The 26879-nt window shown below is 38.3% G+C and overlaps 1 pseudogene; it reads left to right on the top strand.

Annotated features, from left to right (window-relative positions):
* Window positions 1-14624, top strand: part of LOC134739676 (uncharacterized) — a 74878-nt pseudogene extending 60254 nt beyond the window's left edge.
* Window positions 14625-26879: the final 12255 nt, after the last annotated feature.

The raw sequence follows: 26879 nt of genomic DNA, 5'->3' as shown, positions 1-26879 counted from the left end.
TAAGCTAGTGAAACAAAACAAAGAAAGGCACAAAAGGGGAAACGCTACTAGTAGGGGTACTTCTACCAATAATAATGAATATTACAAATATTCATATATGACACTGAAGAAATTGGCCTTGATTGGGCTTGTGAATTATTGATGAATTCAAAAAATAATTTAATTGACCAAGACACTGTGATAGGGTCACAATGTTTCCAGATGTTCCTAGTCATCAACTCTGCCCTCAAAAAGCTTGCCAGATGGCATGTGCTGCCACTCTTCAAAGTCATAAAGATGAGAATTCATGATTTCATAAAACAAAGAGTAAATCAAGGAAGTAGGGTAAACATTTGGACAGCAGACTGCACAACTCTACCAACCCCCACTACTGCTAGTCAGGCAGAACTTGCTGGCTTAGGTGTCAGCACAGCTGCCCCACTCCTACCTGAACTCTGCCAGGTGACACAGTTCTGTATTCTTCTAGGAAACACCTGGACAACAGTCCATGCTATTTCATCCACCCCTGCTGCTCCTAGTCAGACAAGACTTATTGGTATGGGTGGCACCCAAGCAGGGGAGGAGCTCCCACTCCCAGAACACTGAGAGGAGTGAGACACGTGAATTCATGGGCCGATGGGGGAATAAGATATGCCTCCTTCTGCAGGGCCAGTTGGGAAAAGGTATGGCCTGTCTGCCAACCATGGCCTCTCCCTGAGGGAAAGAAATGTGAGTGTGGCACCAGTTATCAGAGGAGGCTCCTCCAAGGCTCTGGAGCAAACCTGTGAAGATGTCATCTCTCTCCCCCCATCATACAGCACTACTGAGAATGTGCTAAAATACAAAAGAGCCACATGACTGAGTAAGAGCCTATCTGCCAGCCTTCACTATTAAGTGCCATCTGCCGGATCACAGCCCAAATTACAATACCAAAAATATTTTGCCAGTATACAGTGTCTGTGAAACCCTAGGCAAAAATCCAGCCACAAATAAAGATCCTATATAGAGCCTTGGCACTCTGAAAGTACCTAGAAATGAAGCCAACTGACTATATTTATCTTCCATCACAGTTAAAGGAACACCAGCTCTCTCAGATGAGAGAGAATAAATGCAAGACATTCTGGCTTTTTCCGGCAACTGAAAAAGCCAGAGTGTCCCCTTACCTCCAAACAAATGCACTAGTCTCCCAGCAATGGTTCTTAACCAGACTGAAATTATTGTAATGACAGAGATAGAATTCAGAATCTGGATGGCAAGGAAGCTAATCGAGACCCAGGAGAAAGCTGAAAAACAATCCAAGAAATCCAGTAAAATGATTCAAGACCTGAGAGGTAAAATAGTCATTTTTAAGAAAGAACCAAACTGAACTTCTGGAATTAAAGAATTCTCTACAAAAATTTCATAATATAGTCAGAAACATTAATGACAGAATAGACCAAGCTGACAAAAGAATCTCATAGCTCAAAAACCAGCTCTTCAAGTCAACTCAGTCAGACAAAAATATAGAAAAAGGAATTTCAAAAAATGAACAAAACCTCCGATAAATATGGGAGATTATATAAAGAGACCAAATCTATGACTAATTGACATTTCTGAGAGAGAAGAGGGAGTAAACAACTTGACAAACATATTTAAGGATATAGTCCATGAAAATTTCCTCAGTCTCACTAGAGGGGTGGGCACACAAATTCAAGAAAGACAGAGAACCCCTGTGAGCTACTGTACAAGATGACCATCTCCAAGATACATAGTCATAAGATTCACCAAGGTCAATGCAAAAGAGAAAATCTTAAAGGCATCTAGAGAGAAAGGTCAGGTCACTGATAAAGAGAATCTCAGCTGGGCACAGTGGTTCACACCTGTAATCCCAGCACTTTGGGAGGCTGAGGCAGGTGGATTGCCTGAGCTCAGGGGTTTGAGACCAGCCTGGGCAACGTGGCAAAACCCTGTCTCTACTAAAAACACAAAAATTAGCTGGGTATGGTGGCACATGCCTGTAATCCCAGCTGCTTGGGAGGCTGAGGCAGGAGAATTGCTTGAACCCAGGAAGCAAAGTTTGCAGTGAGCCGAGATCGTGTCACTGCACCCCAGCATGGGTGACAAAGCAAGACTCTGTCTCAAAACAAACAAACAAACAAACAAAAAGAGAATCTCAGGAAACCATCAGCAGGCATCTCAGCAGAAGTCTTATAAGCCAGAAAGGAAACATCCTCAAAGAAAAGAAATTCCAGCCAAAAGAAAAGAAATTCCAGCCAAAAGAATTTCATATCCCTCCAAACTAAGCTTAAGAAGCAAAGGAGAAATAAAATTCTTCTCACAAAAGCAAACATTAAGGGAATTCATTGCCACCAGACCAACCTTACGAGAAATCCTTAAGGGAGTGTTAAACATGGAAATGAAAGGTTGATACCCGCCAGCACAAAAACACACTCAAGTACACAGCCCACAGAAAATACGAAGCAATTACACAATCAAGTCTACAAAACAACCAGCTAACAACATGATGACAGAATCATAACCTTACATAGCAATACTAATCCTGAATGTAAATGGTCTAAATGTCCCACTTCAAAGGCATAGGGTGGCAAGGTAGATAAAAACACAAGGCCCAAAGTAAAGGGAAAAGATCTACCATGCAAACAGAAAACAAAAAAAGAGCAGGAATCACTATATTTACATCACATAAAACAGACTTTAAATCAGTAACAATCAGGAAGCACAAAGAAGGGCATTACAAAATGATAAAGGGTTCCAGTCAAAAAGAAGACTTAACTATCCTAAATACATATCCACCAAACGCTGGAGCACCGAGATTTATAAAAAATGATCTTCTTGACCTATAAAAAGACTTGACCTGTCACAGAATAATATTAGGGGACTTTAACACTATTTGACAGCATTGGACAGATCATTGAGGCAGAAAACTGACAAAAAAATTCTGGTCATAAACCTGACACTTGAACAACTGGACCTAATAGACATCTGCAGAATACTCCACCCCCAAACCACAGGATATATATTCTTCTCATCTGCACACAGAACATATTCTAAGATTGACCACATGCTTGGTCATAAAGCAAGGCTTGACTTCCAAAAGAATTGAAATCATACCAAGCACATTCTCAGATTAGTGCAATAAAAATAGAAATCAATACCAAGAATATCTCTCAAAACTACACAAAAACATGAAAGTTAAACAAACTTCTCCTGAATAACTCTTGGATGAACAATGAAATCAAGGCAGAAGTAAAAAACATTATTTAAAATTAATGAAAACCGAGACACAACTTACCATTATCTTTGGGGTGCAGCTAAAGCAGTGTTAAGAGGAAAATTTAGTGCTAAACACCTTCATCAAGAAGTAGAAAGAGGCTGGGCATGGTGGCTCAGGCCTGCAATCCCAGCACTTTGGGAGGCCGAGGCAGGTTGATCACTTGAGGTCAGGGGTTCAAGACCAGCCTGGCCAACATGGTGAAACCCCCTCTCTACTAGAAATACAAAAATTACCTGAGCATGGCAGTGGGTGCCTGTAATCGCAGCTACTTGGGAGGCTGAGGAAGGAGAAGCGCTGGAATCCGAGAGGCAGAGGTTGCAGTGAGCCAAGAGCGTGCCACTCCATTCCAGCCTGGTCAACAGAGGGAGACTGTCTCAAAAAAGAAGAAAAAAGAAGAAGAAGAAGTTAGAAAGATCTCAAATTAATGATCTAAAATCACATCTAAAGGAACTGGGAAAAAAAAAAAAAAGGAAAAACCAATTCCAACACTAGAAGAAGAAAAGAAATAACTAAAAATCAGAATAAGAAAAGAACTACACAAAATTGAGATGCAAAAGTCCATACAAAAGATCAATGAAACTAAGTTTGTAATTCAAAAGAATAAACAAGATTCAAAGACTGTTAGCTAGATTAACTAAGAAAAAAACAAGAGAAGATCCAAATAAGTGCAATCAGAAATGACAAGACTGATCCCACAGAAATACAAAAGATCTTCAGAGACTATTATGAACATCTCTACTCACACAAATTAGAAAATCTAGAGGAAATGGATAAATTCTTGAAAACATACAACCTTCAAAGATTGAACAAGGGAGAAAGTGAAAACATGAAGAGACCAATAACAAACTCCAAAATTGAATCAGTAATAAAAACCTGACAGCCAACAAAAGCCCTAGAACAGATGGATTCACAGCCAAATTCTACAAGACATACACATAACTGGTACCAATCCTACTAAAACTATTCTAAAAAATCAAATAGGAGGGGCTCCTCCCTAACTCATTCTATGAAGCCAGTATCATCCTCATGCCAAAATCTGTCAATTTTCATCTGAAAATCTGAAATTTCCTCTGAAATTTCATCAAATTTCAATCTGTCTTTTCATCTGTCAATGAAAAAAAAAAAACCTGAAGCCAATAACTCTGACAAACATAGATGTGAAAAACCTCAACAAAATACTAGCAAACTGAATCTAGCAGCACATCAAAAAGCTAATTCACAACCAGGCATGGTGGCTCACACCTGTAATCCCAGTACTTTGGCAGGCCAAGGTGGGCAGATCACTTGAGGTCAGGTGTTCAAGACAAACTTGGCCAACATGACGAAACCCTGTCTCTACTAAAAATACAAAAAAATAGCTAGGGGTGGTGGTGTGTGCCTGTTATCCCAGCTACTCGGGAGGCTGAGGTGGGAGGATTGCTTGAGCCCAGAAGGCAGAGGTTGAGGTGAGCCGAGATTGCACCACTGCACTCCAGGCTGGGTTACAGAGCAAGACCCTGTTTCCAGAAGAAAAAAAAAAAAAAAGTGAATTCACCAGGATCAAGTAGGCTTTATTTCTGGTTTGCAAGGTTGGTTCAACATACGCAAATCAATAAATGTGATTCACCACATAAGCAGAAAAGCAGAAACCCTATGATTATCTCAATAGATATATTAAAAGATTTTGATAAAACTCAACATCCCTTCATTATAAAAACCCTCCACAGACTAGGCATTGAAGGAACATACCTCAAAATAATAAGAGCTAACTATGACAGACTCACAGCCAGCATCATATTGAATGGGAAAAAGCTGGAATCATTCCCCTTGAGAACTGGAACAAGACAAATATACCCACTCTCTCTACTCCCATTCAACATAGTACTGGAAGTCCTAGTCAGAGCAATCAAGCAAGATAAAGAAATAAAAGGCATCCAAGTAGGAAAAGAAGTCGTCAAACTATCTCTGTTCACTGACAACATGATTCTATACTTGGAAAACCCTGAATACTCCATCAAAAGAGTCCTAGAACTGACAAACAACTTTAATATAAAGTTTCAGGACACAAAATCAATGTAGAAAAATCAATAGCATTTCTATACACCAATAATGTCCAGGCAGAGAGTCAAATCAGGAACACAGTCCCACTTAACAATAGCCACTAAGAAAATGAAATACCTTGGAATACAGCTAACCAAGGAAGTGAAAAATCTCTACAAGGAGAACTGCAAAACATTGCTGATAGAAATCAGAGACAACACAGACAAATGTAAAAACATTCCATGCTCATAGACTGGAAGAATCAATATTGTTAAAATAGCCATATTGCCCAAAGCAATTTACAGATTCAATGCTATTCCCATTAAACTACCAATGTCATTCTTCATAGAATTAGAAAAAACTATTCCAAAATGGAAACAAAAAGGAGGCTGAATAGCGAAAGCAATCCTAAGCAAAAAGAACAAAGCCAAAGGCATCACACTACCTGATTTCAAACTACACTATAAGGCTACAGTAACCAAACGGCATGGTACTTGTACAAAAACAGACCCATAGACGAATGGAACAGAATAGGGAACTCAGAAATAAATCTGCACACCTATAACCTTCTGATCTTCAACAAGGCCAACTGAAACAAGCAATATGGAAAGGAATCTGTATTTAATAAATGGTGCTGGAATAACTGGCTAGAAATATGCAGAAGAATGAAACTGGACCCATACATTTCACTATATACAAAAATTAACCAAAATGTATTAAAGATTTAAATATAAGACCTCAAACTATTAAAACCCTAGAAGAAAACCTAGGAAATATCCTTCTCGGCATAGGACTTAGCAAAGAACTTTTGACTAAGTCCCCAAAAGCAATTGCAAACAAAAAAAAATTGATAAGTGGGACTTAATTGAACTAAAGAGCTTCTGTACAGCCAAAAGAAACTATCAACAGAGTAAAGAGACAACCTACAGAATGGGAGAAAATATTCACAAACTACACATCCAACAAAGGTCTAATAATAAGAATCTATAAGGAACTTAAACAAATCAACAAACAAAAACCAAATAGCCCATCAAAAAAATGGGCAAAGGACGTAACAGACAATTCTCAAAAGAAAACATATAAGCAACCACAAACAGATGAAAAAATGCTCATCATCACCAATCATCAGACAAGTACAAACTAAAACCACAATAAGATACCTACTCACACCAGTCAGAATGGTTATTATTAAAAAGTTAAAAAACAACACATGCTGGCATGGCTGCGGAGGAAAGGGAATGCTTATACACTGTTAGTGGGGATGTAGATTAGTTCAACCATTGTGGAAAGCAGCTTGGAGATTTCTCAAACAACTTAAAATAGAGCTACCATCCGACCCAGCAATCCCATTACTGAGCATAAACCCAAGGAAAATTAGATCATTATGCCAAAAAGACATATGCATTTGTATGTTCATAGTCACGCTATCCACAATAGCAAAGACATGGAATCAATCCAGGCGCCCATCAATGGTGGGTTAGATAAAGAAAATGTGGTATATGATATACATATGATATACATCATGGAATTTCATGTAGACATGAAAGAACAAAATCATATCCTTTGCAGCAACATAGATGGATCTGGAGGCCATAATCCTAAGCCAATTAATGCTGGAACAGAAAACCAAATACCACGTGTTGTCACTTGTATGTGGGAGCTAAATATTGAGCACATCATAAACATGGGAACAATGCACACTGTGGATTACTAGAGTTGGCGGGGGATGTGGATTGAAAAACTACCTCTTGTGTACTATGCTCACTACCTGGGTACAATATACCCATGTAACAAACCTGCACATGTACCCCCTGTATCTAAAATAAAAGCTGAAAAGAAACTAGTCATCCTTGACAAAGGCTTTCTTGTCCTACTACTCACTATATATGCATTAAGATTGACATATACAGCTATGTGCTCTTAATGGGGAAAATTGTTTCTGCTTGGACTGTTTCCTTCAGCATGAAATGGTGCTGTTTGGGTCTGAAATGTTTCATCCACTTTTATTTCTATTCTACTTATTTGTTGGTATGTAACCATTCCAACCTCAGCCTACAGGTGTAAGTAGCTATTGACATGGGTGCTCATTCTGTATTGCTCCTTCTATAGGGAATTACATGACCAAGAAGGAGCAGTTTTAGCCATTAATAGCCCCAAGGTTTGACAAGGCCTGATAAGGAGCACTGGTCTGGAGTAGGGTGTCTGAAGGTTGAGAACCCTAAATGGTTATCTAGTTCGTTTCTATGATACAGGGGTCCCTTGTACAATAATGTCTCAGAAAAGTGACTATTCTCATGTCTGCTCTGTACTTCACAAGACAACCCATTCCATTTTGGAAAATTACTATGCTTAAAATCAGGGGAACAAGAAATTATGTATTCTATACCTCAGTTTAGTTCTAGCTATGCCTTCCAGAGGCACATAAGTCTAATTTCTTTTTATCTAATGGACATTAAATTACTTGAGGACAATAATTGCATGCTCATTTCTTTCAATGATTCTTCATTACATTATAGTTTCTGGATCCTAGAATAACATAGTCATTCTGTTCTGAATAGAAATTTGGGTTTGGAAGACTAAAGTTTAAACTTATACCATGCCTACAAACATTTGGCCTTTGCTTCCCTTCCCCACAATCAATTTGAAAGGAAAAGTTGATTATACTGAATATGTCATGACTAAATGCATGATGATTAAATAGACCAAAAAATATAGATATAAATGTATGTGAATAAAATATCAACGTAAGAATAACAGCTATAAATACAAATATATATGAATAGACCACCAAAAAGTTGTATATTTTATACAGCCTAAGCCCCTGTTTTGGCTGAATCTAGTTTTTTCAACTATAAAATCTAAGAAATCTCTATTATGTATCATTAGATTTAAAAAGGCAGATGCAGAAAATCATGTATTATGTTACTATTTTAATTTTTTAAAAGAAAATATGTTTGTGTGTGGATGTAATTATTATGGATATAATATTGCTGGAAATATATTAAGATACTGGTAACAACATTAGTTGCCTGAGAAGAGGGGAAGTTGGTGAATGAATAAGGCCAAGGGTGTGTAATCAACTTTACTTTACAGAAGCTTTTGCGACTTTTGAATTCTTAATTGTGTGGATATATTTCATAATCATAAGTAACATTAAAACTTAAATAAGACAATAAATAAAAATATAAAGTAATTAAACAATCACACAAATGCCAGAATAAAACATGTCTGGTGCATTTTATCTCACCAGTAGTATGATGCATAGCCTATTAATTAAGCACATGGGAAAATGAAATAATCCAAGTATTGAATTCAGTCCCCAAATTGCTGACTGTCTTCCAAGGTTCACATCCAGACCAAGATACATCCCTATATATACACAGACATGGAGGACGTAAAGTAATCCTCATGTTCAAGTTTCAAAATTACAGTTCTATATTAATATAATTATTTTTTAATTTTCATGCCTTTAAATATTTCATCACATATTGGATTGTGCATGTAAATCTTGGTTGGAAGTTTCAAACAATTTAAAATGATGATATCATTGCTCATTTTAGCAATGTCAGTAACTAACATGATCAATGGTTTGATAAGATTGATAATCAGAAATATATTTTTAAAGGTATAAGAAAATTACCTTCAAATTGTAGTGTTTGTTTCATAAAGCCATGAACAAATACACTTTCTTCCATTGTTGAGATTCAGAATGTGACTGAATCATTATTTTTCAGTAAGTCAAAAACTAAGGGAATAACACACAGATGTGCACTGCAAGCACAGTCATGTTAGGAATTTGTAACCTAGCATAATCCAATGACGGGTTTAGAAGTCATTCTTTCAACTAAACATACAACAGACAAATTGTATCAAATAACTGCCCCTGCTAAATATCAAGTTATAAGCAGAAATCATTGAGTCATTAAAGATACTCTATTCTAGCTCTCATATACAAATCTGTTCATTTAGCATATATTCACTGACTGCCCTCTATATGGCAAGACAGTGAAAACAAACAGAAAACATGGTCACTGCCTTCAAAGAGTTCCTATCCCAGTAAAGGAGGGAGAGAAATGTACCAACACTGCAAAACACCAAAATTACTGCTCTAATAGAAGCAAACAGACGTTGAGTATAAAAATTTTGTGGTGGCCCAAGAGAGGGAATTGTTAATCTACTTGGCAAAGGGGAATGGAGAGGGATCTTTAGGAAGATGCTACTTCTCACAGTAATAAAGCTTGACAGTGGCAGAGCCTTCGTTCGAATTTAGATCTCTGGATTTCCAGGTAGTATTCATTTTGCTACACTGCTCACTAACAAACTGATCAAAGATCACTGATACTATTAGCTACAGCACACACGCATATGAGTGAGATTTAATTTAAGCAGTGTTTTAAGCAGTGTCTTGCTAACAATTACCTACTATACAGAATGAAGACCTTTTCAACAACTCAAACTTTATACCTAAAGCACTTAACACTCATACACATCCATACTGTGATATGCATATGTGTGTGTACCTATAGTTTCACACAGAAGTTAATAGATATCAATAGCTAGTGATAAGTATTATTTCAAAGGTAGAGTCCAATTCTGTTTATTTGCAATCACTTTGGTGCTGAAAGCTTATTAACTAACAAGCTATTAGACTGTACTGCTGCAAAACCATTATCCCAGCAGGATACTATACTTGGATTGGAACCAAAGATGAATCTTTTCATTATCATCTTCTTTCTTACTAACAAAAAACATTTCAGAGGGATTACCTGGCTTAATCAGCTAATTCAATACATAACTAACTTGGCTACTTAGATTATTCAAATATACTACCCTCGTCAAATGTATGCAAAGAAAACAATTAAAACCCCTGATGCTATGCGTGACAGGTAAGAAGTAAGCACTAGCACACACCAAATGCCAATTCCCATCAGGTGGTGAAAGACTAAGTTTGGCACTACAGTGGATAACGCTTACTCTTCCACACAACTGAAAATACTGTAGTAATTTAAAGCCTCAAATTGGCTTTAAAGAAAGAATGGCACAGTATTCAGGCTCAGAGATAACAGCAACAATAATAGTTAAAGATCAGTGGACAGTGCCACCCAAAAAATCTAAAACAAGCAGATGCAGCTTGCGTCCAAGTCTTGGTATTCTCAAAGCTCCATCAAGCTCCTTTAACAGGGTGTGGTGGCTCAGGCCTGTAATCCCAGCACTTTGGGAGGCTGAGGAGGGTGGATCATTTGAGATCAGGGGTTTGAGAGGAGCCTGGCCAACATGGTGAAACCTCGTCTCTACTAAAAATACAAAAATTAGCCAGGCATGGTGGCACGTGCCTGTAGTCTCAGCCACTCAGGAGGCTGAAGCAGGAGAATCCCTTAAGCCCAGGAGGTGGAGGTTGCAGTGAGTCGACATCCTGCCACTGCATGCCAGCCTGGGCGACAGAGTGAGATCAGTCTCAAAAAAAAAGAAAAAAAAAAGAATAGCCTTTAAGATAATATGAAAATTTTTGTTAAAGTGAAGCATCTATCCTCCCAGAATCAGGTATTCTTCACACAGGTTATATTCAGCAGCATGCTCTTAGAAATAGAGCTTGTGTCTAACGTTTAAGTGGTGCCAGCCAGGCTCATTCCCCAGTCCCTTAGCTATTTATGCTGCCACACGTGTAACTAAAACTTCTCCTATTATGTCACAAGCCTGGAAAATACACTGTTATTATTCCATTATTTTTATCAACTTAAGACCACACAAGTTTTTTTAAAGGGTAAAAAATTACACCATCTTCTTTCTACATCATGACATGCTAAGATGGAAGAAACCAAAATACTACTATTTTTCTTCAAGCTATGCTGGTCCTGACCGCCTTTTATTCCTCCCTGATGAATCCAATAGGCTATTGCTACAAGAAGACATTTAAAGTAATATTTCTTTTCCATATGAGTTATATAATCCTAAATGTCCAAACGAATGAAAGCTGGCCATTCTATTTCTAAAAGAAGTTAGATTACTGTTAAGACCTAAATCACATCAAAATAATCACACAAAGTAGAAATAGAAAAACAGAAGATATATCTGTGTGTGTGTATGTGCATACACACACATATATACACATACACACAAAAGAGCTTACTTTATGAAAGACTATTGTGATGAAAGCAAACTAAAGGCAGCTGAACCATGGTCACAAATTATTTTGTTCTGATGAAAATTGATTCAAAGAACTTCTGAGGTAGGGAAGGGAGCTGGTAAAAGGATTATTGAGAAAAGAGACAAGAATGTTTCTTTAAATTCAATAGTCATATTAGCAATTTATGAACTTGATTATACCTTTGAAATGAACAATAACTCAGTAACAACTCCAATAGAAAGACAGTATATTTTTATGATATGGGATAACCATATTGGCAATTCAAGGATGTGACAAACATGACTCAAAGAAGAAACGATTCATAATAAACATAAGCTGAGTACAAATTTCTTATAAGACCAGTTTTTAAAAAAAAAAACTAATTCAAAAAGCCATGAAAAACCTTCATCACATCAAACCTCATTCTCAGAAAATACAAAGAAAATTCTTGTATTTTCCTCTTCCTCTGTACAGAAATAACAAGAATCTTAGCATGCATAATAATACAATAAAGTAAACTAGGATTGCTAAGTCATTAGTAACATTAGTGACTCATGAAAAAGTGAGCTAATATTCATCTAGAGTTATGCATTTATCATTATGGCTTTTTGGATTGCTTTTCTGGTCGTTGATGATTGTCTTTCTGTTTAAGAACTTTAGCCTTAAAGCTTAAAGAAGTAATTGTGTCTTTAAATATTACATTCAAATATCTTAAAAGATTAAAAGAAATATCTGCAACATATACTCTTCGGACTTCATTTAACTGTATTTATTCAACTGTAGAAATTTTTTTTCTGGAGTACAGAGGACACAGAAATAGTTATTTCCACCTATCTTTCCGTCATGAATTAGTCCAGTATTAGCTATAAACAGAAACTGAACAAATTCTTTACAAGTTCTTTGACTCTTTGTTTCTTTAAAATGCAAAAATACAATATATTTTGAAAGCAGTTTTTATATCAATTATATAAATATTATTTCATATATTTTATATGTTATGTATATTTAATGTATGTATATGTTATGCTATTAATTTCTTTGCAAAAACAGTAGAATGCATTTCACATGTTGATTTTAGATTTTTGCATACTTTCTAGTATTAAATGTAGCAAACTGCCTTTAACTACAATTACAACTAACCAAAATTAGTATGATTTCCACATATCAGATTAATATTATAATAAAATCTTTTAATTTATTGATTACTAAGTCAATTTTTAAAAGATCTAAAATAAAAATTTAACATATGTTATAGCCAAATGAAAGCTTTGAAAATAACTATAAATTTTACTTTATTCAATTATATAAATGAATTGAAACTTGCATTTCCATAACAGCATTTGAGATGAAATTTGTTGATAAAGATTTATTTTCTTTAATACTTCTTCCTTTCAAATAGGTACAAGACTGATTTGTCTAACTCTGGGTTCTGCTAAGTAGCAATTGTTTTATTCCAAAGATGCAGAGTGGCTGTCTAATCTCTGCTGTAATATTGTCTCCTAGGACACCAACATGAAGCTTCTAGAATTTATGATACATTTTCCTGGATCAACCACTACAACAAAAATTGAAAGTTCTTTATATCTCTGGAAGACCTTATTTATTGAATTCATCTGGAAATATCAAACAATCACTTTTCGACAGGAATTTACATTTCACTTGTTTTAAGATAATGTACTTCCAGTTAGCAAATGGTCACAATCTGTGTCCAGAAAATAGACGAAAAACAACAAAACTCCAAAAGAGTAATTTTCATCTTTAGTGTGTCCTGAGAAGCAGATTTCTCATTGGAAACAACGCAAGCAAGAGGAGAGTGCAGCAACATCACGAAAGTATTGAAAGAAAAACATCCATCATCCTAGAAGTTAAAATCCAGTGAAAATAACTTTCAAAAACAAAGATGAACTAAAGACCTCAAAATATATGTGAAAATTAACTCAAAATGGATCACAGACCTAGATGTAGAACCTAAAACTGAAAACTTCTAAAGTAAAATAGGAAATATCTTTGTGACACTGAAGCAAAGATACATTATTAGGTTTCTGCAAAAGTAATTGCAGTTTTTCCCATGGAAAGTAATGGCCAAAATCACAATTACTTTTGCAACAACCTAATAGCTATGACACAAAAAGCACAATCCATCAAAAATAAATTAATTAATTAATATTACACACATCAAAATTAAGAATTTCTCTTCAAAAGACATCATGAAAAGAATGATAAAACAAGCATCAGCATGGAGTAAAATATTTGCAAGCTGCATTTCTGATAAAATGGCTTGGATCTAGAATATATAAAGAATTCTCAAAATGTGATAATAAGAAAAGCTTACTATGGGAGGTTATAAATATGTTAATTTGCCTGACTGTAGTAATCATTTCACTATGTAAATGTATATGAAAACATTAGGTTTTACATCCTAACTATAGAAAATTTTTAAAAAGAAATAAAACAGTTGAAAAAATTTTAAAGGTTAAAAACATTTTTTTTAATGGGCAAAAAATGTGAATAAATGCTTCACCAAAGAAGATCTACAGAAGTCAATAAAGCATATGAAAAGATGCTCAATAAGTTAATAAGCATATGAGAAGTATTTAATATTATTAGGCACTATAGAATTGCAAATTAAAACCACAGTGTGATACTACTAAGCCTTTTAAAATGGCTAAAATGAAAAAGACTGGACCAGTCTTTTGGCTAGGATGGGAAGTGAATAGAATTCTCATCTACTGCTGTTGGGAATGTAAAATGGTATAAGCATTTTGGAAAATAGTTTAGCAGTTTCTTTTTCTTTTCTTTTCTTTTTTTTTTTTTTTGAGACGAAGTCTTGCTCTTGTCCTGCAGGTTGGAGTGCAATGGCATGATCTCGGCTCACTGCAACCTCTGCTACCTGGGTTCAAGCGATTCTCCTGCCTCAGCCTCCCGAGTAGCTGGGATTACAGGCACCTGCCACCATGTCCGGCTAATTTTTGTATTTTTAGTAGAGACAGGTTTTCACCATGTTGGCCAGGCTGGTCTCGAACTCCTGACCTCAGGTGATCCGCCCACCTCGGCCTCCCAAAGTGGTGGGATTACAGGCATGAGTCACCGTGCCTGGCCAGCAGTTTCTTAAAAAGTTAAATACACAGCTATGTGACAAAACTAGTCCACTTCTAGGTATTAATATTTACCCAAGAGAAATGGCAACATAGGTCCACACAAACACTTGTAACATGAATGCTCAACAGCATCCTGACAAGTAACAGCCAAAACCTGGAAATGGCCTAAATTTTCATTAACAGTGAAATGATAAATAATATTTCTTGAAATGGAATTTTACTTCAGCAATAACAATAAATGCTTTATTGATGAACGCAAAAACGTGAATGATTCTTGAAATAATCTGAGTTTAAAATGTGATATCATATGGCAAAAGGGATTTTTCCAACATCATTAAGGTTACTAATCAATTGATCTGACTTAATCAAAAGGGAGATTATCCTTTTAGACATGACTTAATCTCATGAGCCCTTTAGATCTGGGTCTAGCAGTCAGAGACAGAGAAAATCAGGGTTTTGAAACACAAGGTTTTGACACACCTGACTTTGTACATGGAGTGAACCAGTTGGCTAAGAATCACAGGCAGCCTCCAGAAGCAGAGAGAGGCCCGTCAGCTGACAGCCAGCAAGGAAACAGGGACTTCAGTCCAATAAGTGCAAAGAATTGGATTTGGCTAACAACCTGAATGAGCTTGAAGAAAGACTCTCAGCTCTAGATAAGACGATAGTCCTAACCAACACCTTGATTCTGGTTTTATGGGACCCAGAGCAGAGAATCCAGTCAACCCATATCCAGACTTCTCATCTACAAAACTATGAGCTCATAAATAGGTGTTGTTTTAAGCTGCTAAGTTTGCAGTAACTTGTTTTGCACTAAAGAAAACTAATACACATGGTAAAACTATGGTAAAAGAAATATTGTAAAAATATCAATACCTACCCAGCAGCAATCTATAGAATGGAAGAAAGTGAATAGTAGTGGATGCTGTAGGAGTCTCACTTGTCTTGGCACTCACCATGCCAGTACATGACCATAGTAGTGAGAAAAAGAAAAGCAGCTCCTGATAGCTGGGAGATTGACTGGTACTATCCAATAAGACACACTGTCCTTCTGTTGATCATAACCAGTTTCACAGAACACCAATAGTGGACAAGTCTACTCCATGACAGTGACGGATCAAAATGAACACAAGACCACTTGGTGATGATGTCTGAACTCAGACAAAAACAAGAACATTGTCTAAACTCCCAAAGTGAACAAACATCTCTATCTGGGCTAATATAAGTGAGAATTACTTCTTTACCAATTACAGCTGTAGCTTGCTTTTGTTCTTCCCTCCTTCAAGGTAAGAATTCTAGGCCGGGAGCAGTGGTGGCTCATGCCTGTAATCCCAGCACTTTGGGAAGATGAGGTGGGCAGATCATGATGTCAGGAGTTCGAGACCAGCCTGACCAACATGGTGAAACCCCCATCTCTACTAAAAATACAAAAATTAGCCGAGCATGGTGGCACGAGCCTGTAATCCCAGCTACTCAGGAGGCTGAGGCAGGAAAATCACTTGAACCTGGGAAGCAGAGGTTGTAGTGAGCCAAGATCGTGCCTCTGCACTCCAGCCTGGGTGACAGAGCGAGACTCCATCTCAAAAAAAAAGAATTCTAAAGATATCCAGACATAGGATGATCTATGTTTTCTGGCAACAGAAAATCCCAGAGCAAATCTCCACTTCCTAGAACCTCTTCCTTGTTACCTGACATGAGACCAAATCCCGTAAATCCTTTCTAATACTTGCTTACTGAGATGCTCCACAGTTCCCCCACAGCATGCACTCTCACGCACTGTGATGAGTCAATCAACAGAGAGTTCTTCAACCACAGGAGGGCTCCTGTTATCCTACTTACCCTCTGCCTGGGTGCTTTCTCCTAGATTTGCTTACTGGCATGGGGAAGGGTAGAAATAAACTGTTGGGGAGTTAACAAACTTACAAAAGGTCCTCATTCAATGGGAGGAGGTGGAGGATAAATCTCCAAGCTTCCTCACCCCTTAAGGGAGATAACTCAGAGATCTCCAATGGAATGGGGCCTCAAAATGTATGGATGGGCTTCAATCAACTTCTGCAGACCAGGTCTTCATAAAGGCTGAACAGGCAGGCCTCCATAACAACTGTTTCAGCACTGACCGAGTGATGAAGTTAAATATTAAAAGCTGAGACAGCCAGTGCCCTTATACAAAGGCTGGAATGTAACAAAAGCCCATCAAGAGTTTTGCCTAGGCCTCTCCTGGGCCTTGAAGCATGACGAGATAATGAAGGAATTCTTAACAGGACCCGTTTAAGATTAAACAACTTTTACTGGGGGTCTGAAGAAATTCCCCAGGCCTCTGCAAACAAGTTTATTGGGTCTGAAGGAACTCCCCACACCTCCATGATTTGGCAGGGGAGAAGATAAGGCAATCATCCCAGCACCTGGACCCATTTAGATTAAGTAAATGTACTGAGGCTCCAGAGGAAGGTCTTCTGGACTCAGATCTTAGTTATAGATTAGAAGAAGTTAATCACTTATCACTTTAGATGAATGTACACTTACACGTATACATATACCTTAGAAGGTATATAAGCTCTGGAAAACTTTATAATTTTGAGTTTGTCTGGTGATATTTTACAGGCCTTCTCCCTGTACCTGGTTACAGGAATAAACTCCCCTCCTTCCCAGTTCATCTGCATCCCATTACTGGCCCACAGGAATAAACAGCCCAGCCCTGGGTTTGATCCTGGAACAAACTGACCTTAAAAAAAGGAGATTATCACTAACAGCAGCCAGAGAGAAAGGCTGGGTCACACACAAAGGGAAGCCCATCAGACTAACAGCGGGTATCTCGGCAGAAACCCTACAAGCCAGAAGAGAGTGGGGTCCAATATTCAACATTCTTAAAGAAAAGAATTTTCAACCCAGAATTTCATATCTAGCCAAACTAAGCTTCATAAGTGAAGAAGAAACAAAATCCTTTACAGACAAGCAAATGCTGAGAGATTTTGTCACCAACAGGCCTGCCTTACAAGAGCTCCTGAAGGAAGCACTAAACATGGAAAGGAATAATCAGTATCAGCCACTGCAAAAACATGCGAGATTGTAAAGCCCATCGATGCTAGGAAGAAACTGCATCAACTAATGGGCAAAACAACCAGCTAACATCATAATGACAGGATCCAATTCACACATAACAATATTAACTTTAAATGTAAATGGGCTAAATGCCCCAATTAAAAGACACAGACTGGCAAATTGGATAAAAAGTCAAGACCCATCAGTGTGCTGTATTCAAGAGACCCATATCACATGCAGAGACACACATAGGCTCAAAATAAAGGGATAGAGGAAGATCTACCAAGTGAATGGAAAGCAAAAAAAAGCAGGGGTTGCAATCCTAGTCTCTGATAAAACAGACTTTAAACCAACAAAGATCAAAAGAGACAAAGAAGGCCATTACATAATGGTAAAGGGATCAATTCAACAAGAGCTAACTATCCTAAATATATATGCACCCAATACAGGAGCACCCAGATTCATAAAGCAAGTCCTGAGAGACCTAAAAAGAGACTTAGACTACCACACACTATAACAATGGGAGACTTTAACAACCCACTGTCAACATTAGACAGATCAATGAGACAGAAAGTTAACAAGGATATCCAGGAATTGAACTCAGCTCTGCACCAAGCAGACCTAATAGACATCTACAGAACTCTCCACCACAAATCAACAGAATATAAATTCTTCTCAGCATCACATTGCACTTATTCCAAAATTGACCACATAGTTGGAAGTAAAGCACTCCTCAGCAAATGTAAAAGAATGGTAAACTAGTTCAACCATTGTGGAAGTCAGTGTGGCGATTCCCCAGGGATCTAGAACTAGAAATACCATTTGACCCAGCAATCCCATTACTGGGTATATACCGAAAGGATTATAAATTATGCTACTATAAAGACACATGCACACGTATGTTTACTGCAGCACTATTCACAATAGCAAAGACTTGAAACCAACCCAAATGTCCATCAATGATAGACTGGATTAAGAAAATGTGGCACATATACACTATGGAATACTATGCAGCCATAAAAAAGGATGAGTTCATGTCCTTTGTAGCAACATGGATGAAGCTGGAAACCATCATTCTGAGCAAACCATCACAAGGACATGCTCTCACTCACTGGTGAGAACTGAACAATGAGAACACTTGGACACAGGGCTAGGAACATCAGACACTGGGGTCTGTCCTGGGGTGGGGGATGGGGGAAGGGTAGCATTAGGAGAAATACCTAATGTAAATGACGAGTTAATGGGTGCGGCAAACCAACACAGCACATGTGTACCTATGTAACAAACCTGCATGTTGTGCACACGTACCCTAGAACTTAAAGTATAATAAAAAAAAAAAAAAAAGGAGATTATCCTGGATTATCTGAGTGAGCCCAGTATAATCACAAGGATCTTTAAAATGTATAAGAGGAGGCGGAAGAGTCAGTACACACTGAAGCCATGTGAGAAAGACTCAAATGGCTTTGCTGGCTTTGAAAATGGAAGGGGACAACGAGCCAAGGAATAGGGATAACCTCTAGAAGATGGAGAAAGAAAGAATATGAACTCTCCCCTAGAGCCCCTAGAAAGTGATATAGGAGTTAAGAAGATATCACTTAGGCAGATAGTAAGGGTATGGGAATCCTCAGTAAGGCTTTTCTTTTCAATGAAAAGCAGCCCCAAATCATTTCCTAACAAAGAGCAGCCTGTAAAGTCGAGCTGTAGACATAGAATAGACAAGCAAGCTGGGAGCTTCCGTGGGTGAATGACGGCAGGAACTAGGGACTAGTACCATGTTCAAGATGGCGGCTCCATCTACCCTTCTCTGCCTTACGTGTACAGTAAGGAGCAGACAAGACAGCACTGACCAAGGGGAGAGTTCATTTGCATAAGATTACGGTGGGGCGACCAGTCTTCCCCTTGTGCTATGTAAACATCATACCTGATTGAACCAATCTGTGAGCCCCACTAAATCAGACACCACCTCCTCAAACCGGACTATAAAATCTGGCACATTCACTGCCAGCTGGTCTTTTCTGCTCAGAAGGCCGCTCTCTATAGAGAGAGCTGTTTTTCTTTCTCTTTTCTTCTGCCTATTAAGCCTCCACCCCTAAACTCTTCATGCATGTCTGTGTCCTAAATTTTCCTGGTGCAAGACTACGAACCCCGGGTATATACACCAGACAACATAGCCGCTTCAAAAGGAATGCAGCACTGTTGACCATTTGATTGTATCCCAGTGAGGCTCATTATGTTTGTATGTAATGTATGTATGTATGTATGTATGTATGTATGTATGTATTTAGTAGAGATGTTACTCTACTCTACTCTCTATGTTACTCAGGCTGATCTCAAACTATTGTCCTCAAGCTATCCTCCCACCTCAGCCTCCCAAAGCTCTAGGATTATAGGCATGAGCCACTGTACCCACCCAAGATCCACTTTGAAATTCTGTCCTATAGAACTGTAAAATAAAAAAACTGTGTGGTTTTCAAGCCACTAAGCTTGTGGTAATTTGTTATAGCAGCAATAGAAAGCTAATACAGTTACTTATATACACAAGATGGACCAAAGTGAACTAATACAAGTTAAATATCCCTAATCTGAAAATCTGAAATCTGAAATGCTCCAAAATCCAAAACTTTTGAGCACTGACATAATATCACAAGTGGAAAATTCCACACATAAGTACTTAACACAAACTTCGTTTCATGTACAAAGTTATTTAAAATATTGTTTAAAATTACCTTCAGGCTATGTGTATAAGGTATTTATAAGGCATAAATGAATTTTGTGTTTAGACTTGGGCCCCAGCCTCAAGATATCTTATTATGTATATGCAAATATTCCAAAATTTTTAAAAAATCTAAAATCTGTGAAACACTTCTGGTCCCATGCATTTCACATAAGGGATACTCAACCTCTAGAACGGACAGAGAAAAAGAAATAGTGATAACAAATAATTAGAGTTTTATTGAAAGGAAAAGAAAGGAGGAGGGAAAATACTGTTTTGTGAAAGAAACTGAGTTCACACTTAGGATGACTACAGGGTTACATCACTGCATCCAATGTCTAACAAGCAGTTTGAAAAATGAGAATAAAGCATAGGTGAGCAGTTAATTACACAGATATAAACATAGGGGACAAGTCCGTAATCTTAAATTAAATTGATTTCCTGAAGAGGAGTTTATACAAAAGATCAGGAAAACAGAGACAAACATGAACATTTTGAGGACAGGACAAGGAACAGTGAGGTAGGAGAACCAGTCAGTGCAGTAATACAGAAGTCAAGAAAGAACAAAGTTGCAAAATGCAGCTGTTTCTCAAAAGTTCTAATTGCAGCCATAAAGAACAGCCTAATAAATGTTTATTTAGGTTGAACAATTAGTGTCATAAACCCTTCAAGACTTCACAGTAGAGGAGTGGAGGAAGTAATGCTTATCTTATGTAAAAACAAGCTTTAGCAGTTCTCACGCACTTGCTCCTACATCCCTGGGAGCCATCTTTATTTTTACTCCACACCCACTTGGCCACAGAATTTAGCCTTCTTTAAATTCATCTGAAATAATGCACCTATGCAGGGCATTAATGAACAATGCAGATTTACTGAAGCTTTTTAAGAATATGAAGTGGTGGAATTATAAATCACAGCCTCCATAAAACAACTTAAATACTCCAGTTAGATACAGAACCTATAGTCTCCCAAAAGCTCCCTTCTCAGCCATATCACGCTGGTGATTCTCTTTATTCTCTCCATCCTTGGTTCGTTTGTTCTTTCTTTCCTTTTTTTTTTTTTTTTTCTGAGACAGGGTCTCACTCTGTCACCCAGGCTGGAGTGCAGTGGTGCAATCTGGGATCACTGCAACCTCCGCCTCCCAAGCTGAAGGGATCCTCCCACCTCAGCCTCCTGAGTAGCTGGGACTACGGGCATGCATCACCACACTCAGCTGATTTTATTTTTGTTTTGTTTGTTTGTTTGTTTTCTAGAGGCAGGGTTTTGCCATGTTACCCAGACTGGTCTTGAACTCCTGGAATCAAGAGATCTGCCTGCCTTGACCTTCCAAAGTGCTGGGATTACAGGCAATGTGAGCCACTGCGCCCAGCCTGGATTTTCTCTAGCACTTTAAACTTCATCACCTTCCAAGTGGTGAACAAGAATTAAAGTGCTCTAAAATTCCATTGTCCCGAGTGGTAGATAGTAGTCATATGTGCTACTGAGCACTTGAAATGTGGCTGGTCCAAACCAAAATGTACTGGAAGTGTGAAATACACACTGGATTTCCAAGATTTTGTATAAAAAAAGGATGTTGAAGTATTTCATTAACAACTTTTTATATTGATTGCATGTTGAAACGATAATATTTTGGTTATACTGAGTTAAATAAATATATTATTAAAATTAATTTCACCTTTTTTTTTTTTTTTGAGACAGAGACTCACTCTGTTGCCCAGGCTGGACTGCAGTGGCATGATCTCAGCTCACTGGAACCTCTGCCTCGCTGGTTCAAGCCATTCTCCTGCCTCAGCCTCCTGAGCAGCTGGGATTACAGGTGCCCGCCACCACGCCCTGCCAATTTTTTTTTATTTTTAGTAGAGATGGGGTTTCACCATGTTGGCCAGGCTGGTCTTGAACTCCTGACCTCAAGTGATTCGCCTGCCTTGGCCTCCCAAAGTGCTGGGATTAGAGGCATGAGCCACCACACCCAGCCTCATTTCACCTTTTTAATGTAACTAGCAGAAAATTTAAAGTAGCTTCCATGGCTTATATTATATTCCTATTGGACAGCACTGTTCTGGAAATAAAAAGAACTTCATGTTAATAAGACTAACCCTCCATGGAAGGCAGTTTAAGAATAATCTTCTAAGAGGCTAATCAAATTACTTCTTACAAAAAGAAAACAAAACACAGAAACTTTGACCCAAAAGGGATTCAAAAGCCAGGTGTTAAACGAGCAAAATATTTCTCCATCTCATTACACATGCTACCTCTTTATAAAGAATTTTGCCCCATGCCAATTATCAGTACTGGGAAAGAAGAGGAGTCATGGCTGGTGTCCAGGTGGCCCAGTTCTGTGAACCTCTATCCATTTAGGAGACAGCAGAGAAAAGCTGATAGCCCTGGAAGTCAAGCAACCTACAGGGGAACTGAATCTATAACCACAGCCTCATTAGCATAGCCTATAGCTCCCATTGCATCCTGTAGTTAATTCCCTTATCATTAACACAAATCACACTATAATTACTTGTGTAATTAATTATCTCCACCACACAAGGCTGTGAGCTTTGTGAGGGCAGGGATCCATGTCTGTCTTGTCATCCACATATCCACAATACCCAGTAACATGCAGAGTAAGTGCTCAATAAGTATTTATTAAATGGATATTTAATGAAAATCAAATTAACTAGTTTTTCTGCTCAGTGCATCTGGAACCATATATCTATCAATGAACTTCCTAGTTTGAAAATGCTATATAACCTATTCCTTATGGAAGAGCTAGAAAAGTGACAACTGATGACTATATATAAATGATTATTCTAATGATAGTAGGTTATATTAATAAAAATATTAATAGCTAACTTTTACTAAGTGTTTGTCAGGTAATAGGTGTTGTGCTAACCATTTAACCATCTTTAAACATCTTTCACTTACTCATCACCACAATTTACCACGTAGGTACTACTGTCATTCCCATTTCACAGATGGGGAGATTGAGACTTAGACAATTTAAGCAATTTGCACAAAGACACTCAAAGAGCAAGGGTGGTGCAAGGATTTAAATTTAATCTGACACTAGAACATGAGGCTTAACTATGCAAGATGATTCTTCACAGACACATGACTAAGTAACACCAATTGACACGAACTGACATTGTTGATCACTCCTTCCTCCTTTAAACATTGTTTTCACCTGGCTTTTAGAAGACTGTACATTCCTTGACCCATCCTATGTCAATAGCTGCTTCTTCTAAGTCTCCACTGCTGGTTTCTCTTTCTCGCTCCCCCAAGTCACGTGACTTGATTATCTAGGCCATCCTAAAATACATAAAAAACACCTCCCCAAAAATTGCCCCTGGGAAATGGAAGGCATTTATCCATAGGTGCTCATTCCCCATTGGTGGATCATTGCCTGGGGGTGTTAACGCCACCAAACTTTCCAAGGGCCAGGTGTGTGTGTGTGTAGGTCTGTGTGTGTGTGTGTGTCAGGAGTGATGGCATCTCAACCCTATCTGAGCACTGTTCCTGAAAAGGATACTTGCTGATGTTCACAAAACAATGTCAGTGTTCTATCAGGCCAATTTCCTCCAGTTGATACAATATATGGTAGGACCAGTGGAATTCCATGGTCATGTGTCATTGTCACACCTCTTTTACCATAAAGTGTGTCCTTTAGCTGGAGGCAATACTTCAGAAAATCATGTGTTTGGGCTGGGTGTGGTGGCTCATGCCTGTAATTGCACCACTTTAGGAGGCTGAGGTGGGCAGATCACCTGAGGTTAGGAGTTCACAACCAGCCTGGCCAACATGGTGAAACCATGTCTCTACCAAAAATACAAAAAAATTAGCCAGGTGTAGTGGCAGGCACCTGTAATCCCAGCTACTGGGGAGGCTGAGGCAGGAGAATGACTTGAACCTGGGAGGCAGAGGTTGTGCCACTGCATTCCAGCCTGGGCAACAGAGTGAGACTCTGTGTCAAAGAAGGAAGAAAGGAAGGAAGGAAGGAAGAGAGGGATGGAGGGAGGGAAAGAGAGAAAGAAAGAGGAAGAGAGGAAGGAAGGAAGGAAGGAAGGAAGGAAGGAAGGAAGGAAGGGAGGGAGGGACGGAGGGAGGAGATGGAAGGAAGGAAGGAAGGGAAAGAAAGAAAAAAGAAAGGAAGGAAGGAGGAAAGAAAGAAAAAAGAAAAGAAGGACGGAAAAGAGAGAGAAAGAAAGGAAAGAAGGAAAAGAGAGAAAGAAAGAGGAAGGAAGGAAGGAAGAGAAAGAGAAAGAAAGAAAGAAAGAAAGAGAGAGAGAGAGAGAAAGAAAGAAAGAAAGAAAGAAAGAAAGAAAGAAAGAAAGAAAGAAAGAAGGAAAGAAAGAAAGTCAATCATGTGTTTGTAACTCTATTATATAATGGTACTGGCAGAGGCACCACGAACAAGACCAGTCATATCAAGGAAAGTGTCAGTTCCGTAAGTACAAAGCACGGCTCTCTCCAGGAAGGAAGAACTTTTGTGTAATTGCTCTCCTTATGGAATTTACCATCAATCTTTGCTGCTGATGGGCTGGACATCCAAAGAGGCAGTAGTCATATCGGCTTTAGTAAAAAAGAGCTTTAATTGTTGGGCCATGCACATGTCCTCCCCTTAATATCACTAAGGAAGTCCTTGTTGTCATCTGACTGCAAAGTAACCCACTTCCAGAGTTCTGAGGAGCTGCATTCTAGACTTTCTTCTTACATTAAATTTCTTAGCTTGGTTTCCCTCAAAACCTGAGACAACTAACTTATGTGGGGACAGGTAATTTGGGATGTGATCCTAGTGAGAAACAATGAGAGAATGGAAGGGAGAATATAGACATAATACAAGAATGTGTTATTGAAGTTGCTGTTGTGAGAAACCAGAATTCAATTTCACTGGAACTTTTTGAAAAACACACAGAATGGCCTACAAAACTATCTTGCTCAAGTGTAAGAAGCAAGAGCATTTATCCATCAGCGACTGTCACCCCTTGGTTGAAGGGCCCAGATGTGTTGACTTACCAGCACTTCAAAGCTGTGCAGGACAGGAGCTGAGAGAGCTACTGCTGGAATGTGTGAAGTCCAAAGAACCTCAGGGAAGAAAGCAAAGAGGCCTGGTAAATGTGGGAGAGGAGAAGCTGTCAGGGAGAAGAATGTGGAAGATTGCATGAAACTGCCCCCCACAACCAAGTCAGAAATGAGAGGTGATGCTCAGAAGATGTGAAAGAAGACACCAAAGGTTTCTGATACTACAGGATTATTAATTTCTTAAAAATTTAAAACCAATTCATAGGACCAGGCACAGTGGCTCACGCCTATAATCCTAGCACTTTGGGAGGCCGAGGTGGGTGGATCACTTGGGGTCAGGAGTTCGAGACCACCCTGGCCAATAAGGTGAAACCCCATCTCTACTAAAAATACAAAAATTAGCTGGACATGGTGACAGGCGCCTATAATATCAGCTACTGGGTAGGCTGAGACAGGAGAATGGCTTGAACCCAGGAGGCAGGGGTTGCAGTGAGCTGAGATGCGCCACTGCACTCCAGCCTGAGCGACAAGAGTGAGCCTCTGCCTCAATCAGTCAATCAATAAAAAAACAATTCATAGCTGCAAGTCTTTAATTTTGTTTACCACATGGTTATCACAGGAGTAAATGGGAAGTATTGTAAGAGAGTCAATATTTATTAAACACCTACTCTATAATAAGTACTACTCCAGACAGTCTCTCTTACATTTCACATTTGACATGTAAAAATATTTCACTGACATGGTAGTCAGAGAAGAGCCAGGTGACATTTGAGCAGTGACTGGAAAAAAATGAGGAAGCAAGCTCTGTGGACATCTGAGAGGGCAGTGTTCCATGCAGAAGGAACTACAGCTACAAAGCACTGACGCTTGCTCTGCTTGGGGGCAATTAGAAAAGCTCTGAAGTGTAGCTTGGATGTGACCCATCAAGAATAAGTTCAGTCTTAAAAGTCAGGGTAAGAATTTTGAACTTTAATCTGAGTAAAATGGTAAACCACTAAAAGGTTCTGCACAGAGGAGTGGCATATTCAAGTTCTAATGGTATCACTCTAGCTGCTGAATGCAACTATGTAGAGAAATAAAGGGAATGCAGAAAGCTATGCTCACGGCTACTGCAATTGTCCAGGCATGAGCAAATGGTACCTTGTAACACCTCTTGTACCTTAAGTTGTTTTATACTGCCATTTACTTTCTCATGGAAACCCCTAATTTCTTCAGGGCAGGGAGCTCATACGCACAGTTTATGATATGACCTATACATATGCCCATTTAATAGATACTTGATAAATAACCATCATATAAATGGCTAACAGTAGTACTAAATTCACATTATACAGTGATGATATGGCATCACTGAAAGGTTTTGTCATCTACTATCTCTTTAGGAAATTTAAGTTCTCTAAGCCTTAATTTCAACATTCCTAAATGTTGCTAACACCAGCCTAACAAGGTTGGCAAGTATTAAATGAAAATGTCTACCCAGACCTTTTTTTCTCACCACCAAAGTAGTGCCTTGCTTTATTACAAACCCTCAATCCCAATACAAGACACAAATGCTACCCTTTCTGAAGAGTGCCTGTAAAATTTTAAAAGTTGTCCGTAACTGACTAGATTCTAACATATATA

This window comes from Pongo pygmaeus, chromosome 5, assembly GCF_028885625.2.
Source record: "Pongo pygmaeus isolate AG05252 chromosome 5, NHGRI_mPonPyg2-v2.0_pri, whole genome shotgun sequence".
In the NCBI taxonomy this organism is placed as follows: domain Eukaryota; kingdom Metazoa; phylum Chordata; class Mammalia; order Primates; family Hominidae; genus Pongo; species Pongo pygmaeus.
Note: the sequence above shows the minus strand (reverse complement) of the source record. Positions and strands in the feature narration are given on the sequence as shown.